The 8,454-nt window shown below is 46.8% G+C and overlaps 1 pseudogene; it reads right to left on the bottom strand.

The window, feature by feature from the left end:
- Nucleotides 1-314: 314 nt before the first annotated feature.
- On the bottom strand, nt 315-8,187 carry LOC101622048 (annotated as a pseudogene).
- Between the last annotated feature and the right edge of the window lie 267 nt (nt 8,188-8,454).

Genomic DNA, 8,454 nt, shown 5'->3' with positions numbered 1-8,454 from the left:
ATACCAGACATTCAAAGTTAACCCTGGGCGGCCCATTTGTTAGGAAGTCACTGGGAGTGGGCTTGCTTTAGAATGAAAGATGTGTATGAGCCAACCAAGGCTGGATGCTACTTTTTTTTTTTCCAAAATGAAATGATTTGTTGGCTTTCAGTCAATTAAGAATAATTACTTATATTTATGCTTTCAAATCGTTTCTTCATTGAGAAAGATAAGATAATTTGTATGTAGAGACTTTGACCTTCATGTTTTTGCTGCTCTGGGTTGAGAACATGTTCAGTTCTTTCCTACAATATGGGATTCAGTGTTACAACTCATCAAGAAACCGTGGAAGCCCCAAATTTTCTCTTGCTCCCACTGACTTCTGGCTGGAAACACACTGGCACCTTCATGTCATTTGTGCAAACTACTGAGTCAGCCTGCAGAGAGGCTGTGAATGATGATGCAGGGGAATCAATAACTGGAGCCTGAGACCTGATTCCATCCAGGAAGGCTCCTGAAGACTCCACTGACATTAAGTGCCCAGCTTTCAGCTTGTTCCAGGCAGATAGGACATCTGTACTGGAAGTCTTCCTTGAACAATTGTTTCCACTTGATTATAGACAGCCTTGATTACACCTCCAGCAGCTGCAGCCTGTGGGATAGTGTAAATCCAGAGTCCAGAATCTGAGTAACTGATACAAAAAGCAAAAACATCTGATGCCCTTGGCATCAGCCAGGTATAGAGAGCTAGCCAGTGGCCTTGCTGCCTCTCTTGACCTGTGCTCCAGCACCAAGGGCATGATGGAGAACACCAAATGCATTTTCTTCTTCAAAAGCCTGTGGCAGCATTTTCTACTCCAAAAGCCGCATGCGTGAGACTATCTCCATTTTGTTCTCTGATACTGTTTCTGTGGTATCTGATCTTTGCATCAGATAAACCAAGCCCTCCCCTCATAGAGAGAAACTGTCCAGCATCTTGTTTTAGAGCAGGATGACTCATAGCAAGTCCAAACAAAGTCATTCTTGAACTTTTAAAATGATTCTGAACATAAAAATATAACTCCTCTAGTGTCACATTTCCAGTCTTGTAATTAGGATAATTCAAGGAATTATCCAAGATGCAGGATACACATTTTCTTTGACATGAGCCAGTGATTCTGAAAAGCCACAGACACAGATCTGAAATTCCTTACTTAAGACTGCAGGGCATCTTCTTCCCAACTATAAAATTCTGGGGCTATGGTGACATTGAACAGGAACTCCATTAGAATATCCACATCATCCTGAAGGCATCTCACAATGGAAACCATGTTTTCCTTGTTGCAGTCACACTTAATTAACCACCAACTGCTTCAATTCCATGGGTTATCTTGAAAGATGAAGCTCCTTTTATAGTTTAAGTGGATGCAAGATGAAGCGTGTAAGAGGTTCTTAGACTGTTGGAGTTCTCACATCTACTGCCTGCTTTAATGAACAAACATTCTTGATGCAGGAGAAAAATTTTCCAGAGACACAATCACTAAACCATTTGGTAACTTGGTAAAGTCAAGGTCCTGGGAAATTAAGAAATAAATAGGGGATAGACAAATGATCTAATCATCTATCTCCCTAAAATCAGGAAATGCATCTTCTCTGTAGGGGTGCATGGGACAGGGCAATCACCCCAGAGTACAGCTTACAATGCCAATTTTTGATGCCTATGTAGATAAACCTTGCAAAATCCCTTTTTCTTTAAATTGCAAAGTTCTCTGTTCTGCCTTTGCCTCCTATATTTCTTGCCCCCTTTCTGGAGACCATATAGCCTCCTTGCTTTGACCAGGGACAGGGGCTGCTTTTCTGTGTGTGGGTCTGTGAGTGCAGGAATTAAAATCTGTCTTTTCTCTCACTAGTCTCACATGTGCTGGTTCATTATGTTCCAGCCATAGGACTCTACAAGGGTAGGGGAAGACTGGCTTCCTCCCCGTGAATATCTAAAATGACCATAGCTTTACATCTCTGAGCCCTACTTGACCTTTGCTTCCAAGAAATGCAGAAGAAATGGCGGCGTTGTTGATATTTGAGAGTGTCCAGGTTTCTCTGCACTTCTTAACTGATGTCTCCCTCTCCCTCCTCACAGAACCCTGTGGAGACTGTCCACTGCTGCTGAGGCTCTTGTCCAAAGTAGGCTGCAAAAAGCTGACTCTCTTCCAGGATAATATCCTCAGTGCAAGAAATCACAAAGCCTTGGTACCTGCTGGCATTAGGGTGCTGATGGTGAGGAGAGTAACAGCTGTTTAAGCCAAATTGATGCTTTCATATATGGTCAAGGATGCATGTGGCTAACAAATCAGCTTTTATTTATGGGAAGCACTTTCCTCTTAGTCCAGCTTTGATATCCATCCCTCCCCACAGAAGGCTGGTTTCTGTGCAAGTAAGTATATGCACTGGAGACGGAGGGAACAAGGGAATAGAATAGTTTCTTGCGAGCACGCAGGGCCTCCATTGACCTTCACTCAAAGCTATCCACAGGCCAAAGTGACATGTCTTGGGGACGCCTGTCCTTCCATTGTCACTATCTGCCAGCCTAGGGGTCCCACTGATGTTGCAGGATAAATAAAGAACACAGGAAAGATGGACTCACAAGTTCAAACCTGCCTTGGAAATGCTTTTTTTTAGTTAGTTTGTGAGTTTCCTCCCCAGTGTAATTTATGCACATTTGAAATCAGACTTCAAGATGCTATAAATCAGCTCTTTTTGGAATTTCTAAAATTTCATCTCATGCCCAGAAGCTGTGGAGTATAATTTCTGTGGTTCCCATTATATTTAGAAACAGCAAATTAAATTCAGAGTTCCCCAAGTGGTCAGGATGCGCCTCCAGTCCATAGAGTAGTTTTGGTTATGAATATTGTGTTTGTGAGAGTGAATAAATGGCACAACATAACCCTGAGGACAGTGGGCAGCCACCTCGCAGGGCTGCTCTGCCCAGCCTTTCCAGGGCGAGCCAGTCCCAGGAAGAATGTGAGAAGACGTGAGTCTGAGACTTGCATCCCAGGCATCATGCTGGAAAAAAGCACAATTCCAGGCTAATGTGAATTCAGATGTTCAAAGAGAGTAGAACCCGTCACTCTGGCATAAAGATTATTTTGAGATGGAGACAACTGAGAAACAGCAGCTCTCCCTCTTTACTAACTGCCTAAAAGCCGGTTAGAGTTTAAGGCAACAGAGCTCTTCTGAAGCTGGGGAAGACAGGGAGCGGAATCTGTACACCAAACTTAATACAATGCTCATATTAGAGCTGACCTTTGAGCAAAGTGGGGTTAGGGGCACACTGTTCTTCCTGTGCAGTCAAAAATCTATAATGTTTGGTGCTCCCTAAACTAAACTAATAGCTTGTTCATCCGTTAGCACATATTTTTTTATATAACAAGCATTACATGTGAAATTCTTACAACAAAATATGGTAGATAAAGTAAAATGTTATTAAAAAGATCATAAATGGATCATCCTTTCTGTCTTTGAGTTGTGGAAGCTAAAGAGGAGGAAAGGGTGGGGTGAATAAAATCGAAATATAAGTAGATCTTTGCAGTTAAATGTTTCCCCAAGGGCCAACTAATTTACTTTCTCAAGCTTCCTGCCCTTAAAGTATTTTCCCTTTATCCCATCACTTCTCTACAAGTCTGCTGTTCACTGGTGAGCTGTTGTTCAAGCACAGATGCTGTCTGCCCTCTGCGCTCTCCCACCCTGACAGTGAGGCATGCATTCAGGAAACTGATTGTTCTTTTGCGCTTCAGTCTCTCAGTTAACTTGCGGGGTCCCAGCTGAAGAACCTTAAGAAGGCAGAAGAGGCCCTCCCTGGTGGCGCAACATGTTAAAGCACAGCACTAAGAATTTTAAACCACTTCCCTATCAGTTTGATCCCCGCCTGCCCGGGGAGGAGATCCACATGGTGAGGCAGACCTCTCCTGACCCGCCCGCTGCTCCCCTCAGCAGTGTTTTTCATTGATCTGCCTGTTCTGCTCCCCACTCTGTCTCTGGTGAATCCTCTCACCCTCCACCTCTCTGGCCTGTACCCCAGTTCTGTATGAATAAATAAATAAATCTTTTAAAAAAAGAAGGCAGAAGAAAAAGTCTTTTCTCTTCCTCTACAACTGTCCATGTTCCATTTTCTATCAATACAGCACCCAAAAATCTTCACTAATCACTGCTATTCCAAGGAAAAAGCTGATCTATTCAAGTGGAGGAGGCAGGAAAAGAGCTTTGTCAACCTGAAGGAGAGTAGACCCGAATTTCTGACTCATCCTTTCCTCAAGAAATGAAATTACCCAGTGGCATTTTAACTATATATGATTTTTTCATGTGATCACTCTAAAACAATGTCATTCCACTCTCGGTAGAAATGCTTACTAGATGTATTAGCTAATAAAATTTGTTTCTAGAATTTCTAAACTCATGTATGCACACACACAGCACACATACACGTGCTCATGTGTTCACATGCCACACCTGAATACTGTTACAGACCCTCAAGAATGTGTGGGTCTCTCTCTAGGGGAAAGAAGTCACCAGAATTCTGAGTGAACCAAGTAAGGTTTTTGATTAGAAATGCAGGCAGGAGAGAAATCAGTGTGGGAAGAATTTCTGGCCTGGTTCTGAGAGGGGACTAAGAGGAAGGTTTCAAAGGGACAAGCCCATCGGCAGGAGGGGCAGCGCCCCCTTAAACACACTGCACCCTAGTTTGGTCCAGGTTGGGCTACGGGCTATGTCCTGACAAGTGAGGCCTGCTGCCTTCCCCCATCAGGAAATTGTAAAACAATTATCAATCTGGATTGGGCACTTTTTATTCTAGTAAGGCACCTTTGGTGAGCCTGGTGACCCATTTTGGTGATGTTAGAGCAAGGGTCTCACAGGCTCAAAAAGGACCTTCTGGTATCTCAGCCTGGTAGGGGAGGTGCCTGTTTCGCGGACCACAGACATGCAGCCCCTTGGGTGAGCTCCTGGGAATGGAGGTGCATTGAACAGCAGGAAGCGGTAGAACGCTGAAGGCTGGTGAACCCTAAAGAGGAGCCCTCCTGTTCCTGCAGCCCAATGTGCACCCTGCTTCTGCGGGGAAGGAGATGCACGGCGGAGACACAAGGAGAGCAACTGGAAGAGGCAAGCAGATGAGAGATGCTGGAGGCCGATGATAGCAGATGTGATGCTCTTGATGTGGTTTCTCCTTTGGCTCCAGATTATCTTGATGTGGTATCTCTTTGGGTTCCAGGTCTCCAAGACTTGCCTCGGAACCCCTATCCGATAGTCCCTGCCAGATGGTGCCTTAGACTTGGAGCAAGTCTCCAGGCCCCAGAGGCCCCACTTCAGGCTTAGCTTGATTGTTTGGGTATTTACCTATGAGGTAAATTTGGCAAATTGGGGTGTTTTATTAGGAAACTAATATCCTCTTCCCTCTCTATACACATTGATCTATTAAAGATCTATCACTCTGAGAGTGTGTTTCCTTTGTCTTTATGTAGCAGGATGGCAGGGCCCTGTTCTAAAGCATGCAAGTTTGGGGATCCCTAAGTACCCCGTGGTTCATGCTACAAGCCCAAAACTCAATTTCCCTGATTAACAAGGGGTTGGGCAACCCAGTGGGTGGTCCAATTCCCTTTTTCAAACAGGAGCTGGGAGATTTAGTCATCCAATTTCCTTTGTTCAGATAAGCAATTCTCATCTCACCAACTCAATGTCTTTCTCCCTAAAATGCCTCAATCCCACACAGGCACACAACCACCATCTCTTTTGTCTTTGAGGCTGCCTGCAGTGTGGGGCCATGCAGAGAGGACCTCCTGTGTTCCCCACATCACCCCCTTTCTGCCCCAGCAACTGTTCTGCTGTCTTTGTAAGAAGTCTGTGTAAGATTTCATCTGGAGGAACACAATCATTTGCTTCCAATATTGTGGAAAGTACTGATCTACTGCTTCAGGAAACACTGACAGGTAAATGGAGTGTCAGGACATGGAACCCCTCTTCACACTGGACTTCCTGCTTATAGGGAATCCAGGGGCTCCCCACTCTGTGCCCCACCTCTGCAGGGGACCTCCTCTTCCTAGCATCAGACATCTGCAAATGTGTTTGCACCACAACCCAGCCAACTCTGCTCTGGCCTTTCTGGTCTCAGATTTGCAAAGTGTTAAAATTCCTCTTAATTATGACTAAAATGTGGTCTACCTACCAACGAGTTTTATCTCAGGCATGTGCTCCAAGTCATGGTAATTAATTTGACTAAAGCTGTTAATCAGGCCGAAGTTGAGCTGCGGTGTTCTGGTGTCAGAAGGGGGTTAGATCTCCCTTCTCTCCTAAATCATCAAAGTGCCAAAAGAACACCAGCTCTGCTGCCTCCTGGGGTCAGAAATAGATCCAGCTTTTATTGAGGAAATTCCCCAGTCACTCATGAATCTTAGCAACGGCTCTGTGACCCCGGCCTGGAGGGTGTAATTATCTTTATGGCCTTTTGAAGGAGCATCTGTCTCCCTTTGTTAAAAATGTGCCCATTGTTCCTGTGACAGCCCCTTCCTGGCCACCTCACCCCTCCAGACACAAGCAATGAGAAAGGAGGAGGCTCTCTGGCAGTAAAGATCAAGGCAGTATATTCAGCCTGTATAGCATTAAATAAAAGATACTGAACAAAGATTAATTAGGAAAGTGCAAAAAGGCTGTCGGTGTCTAAAATATCTACTTGGAGGCGGGTCCACAGCGGTGTCCCCAGCTCAGAAAAGCTTATGCTGTTCTGGGGATCTTGTTGCAAGGAGACAGCAGGGATGGCAGGTTTTCACCCCGGGCTACAGATGGTGGTGCCGGCTTCTGCTCCTGGATCAAGGCATCCATAAGAAGAGCAATAATGGCGTCCCAGGAAGAGCAAGCATAATGCTTGGACTTCTCCTTGGGCAGGGGTGAGGGTTGAGTGAGGGTGTGTCCCCTTGGGTAGGGGTGAGAGTTGACAGAGATGTGTCCCCTTGGGCAGGGGTGAGAGTTGACAAGGGTGTATCCCCTTGGGCAGGGGTGAGGGGTGAGGGTTGTGTGAGGGTGTGTCCCTTTGAGTAGGGGTGAGGGTTGACAAGGGTGTGTCCCCTTGGGCAGGGGTGAGGGGTGAGAGTTGAGTGAGGGTGTGTGCTCCTTCTGCAGCTGCTGAGTGGGGGAAGCGTTAGAGAAGGAGTCCTCTCCTTGGAACAAGGAGGGAAACTGCATCCCCATCTGATAGTCTACCAGGAAATGGGCAAGGAGGGACCCCTACCCCTGAGCAGTGAGTGGCCTGTGACTGCACACTGACCTCCAGAGAAGGCTTAGAGAAGGCAGCAGCAATAGAATCTATGTCTAGCCGTTCCCCGGCAGAGCTGATGGAGGGACTCAGGCTGGCGCTGGATGCTGTGGTGGCTGCTCACAAACCGCAGTTGGGGCTCTTCTTTCGCTGCACCCAGCACCAAAGGCTGGCTTGCCTCTGTGAGCTGCTTGTGGTGCCAGGGGAGGAGAAGTTGGAAGGAAGCTGAGCACAAGGTGGAGAAGGAACTCAGAGTTTGGGGAGCAAAGCAGAGTTCTCCAGAACTGAGACACTTGGACTGGGGCACGGATGCCACGCCACCTGCTTCGTGAAGGTCTGTTGTGACGTGTGCCTCGTGAGCACAGACAGTGCCCAGCACACGGCCATGTCCCCGCCCAGCGGTGGAGAAGGCTGCTTGTCACCCTAGAGTGCAGCTCACGGGCGTCTTGATGGAGGGTGTTTCCTACCAAGCATCAGGCTCATGCCCACTCTTAGGGCCAAATGAATTTTTCAAATTTCACCCCTGAATTAGCTGGATTTGGTAGAAGGTGTTGCCCAGAAAATCACTTATATTGAAATGATTTGGTCCAAGCAGCTCTTAGAGATAACGCTTGACAGTCTGTCTTCAAAGCTGGACGTGAGTGCCAGAGCACATCCCGAGCAATGGATCTTACCATTCCCAGGAAGAAGTCTCCCATCTCCCAGATATTATAAGAAATCCATTCTTGGGGTTTGTACTCCTTACTCAGACCAATCCAACCAAGGGGAGCTTTTGAGAGACTGCCAAACATGCAGCGAAGCACGTCGATGGGCTGGCAGGTGGGCGAGTGAGGCCTTGGTGCAGTGGCAAGGTGGAGAGGCAGGCCTGCTCCCAGCCACGTGGACATGGGAGCCTGAACCTTCCTGCAGAAGGCTTTGCCCTGTTGCCAGAACATAGCTCTAATATTCCAGCAGTCTCAGAAGGCAAGGGCCTGGCCTGCGATTCCAGGGAACACACCAAGTGATTGGACAGAGTCCCAGTAAGCTAGGTTGGAAGAAATGGAAACAGGAGGGATTCCCAGAGAGGCGAGGAGTCAGGAGGGCCTCGGAGGTGTTTCTCAGTCAGCACGGGCTTTATGGAAAGTCCGGCCATCTGTCGACCATTTGCAAACTGGAGACCCAAAGGGTCTGATTGTTTAAGTTGTAGCCACAGTCTAAGACAG

Source organism: Condylura cristata, unplaced genomic scaffold, assembly GCF_000260355.1.
Source record: "Condylura cristata isolate star-nosed mole 26May11 unplaced genomic scaffold, ConCri1.0 scaffold00017, whole genome shotgun sequence".
Lineage (NCBI taxonomy): Eukaryota > Metazoa > Chordata > Mammalia > Eulipotyphla > Talpidae > Condylura > Condylura cristata.
Note: the sequence above shows the minus strand (reverse complement) of the source record. Positions and strands in the feature narration are given on the sequence as shown.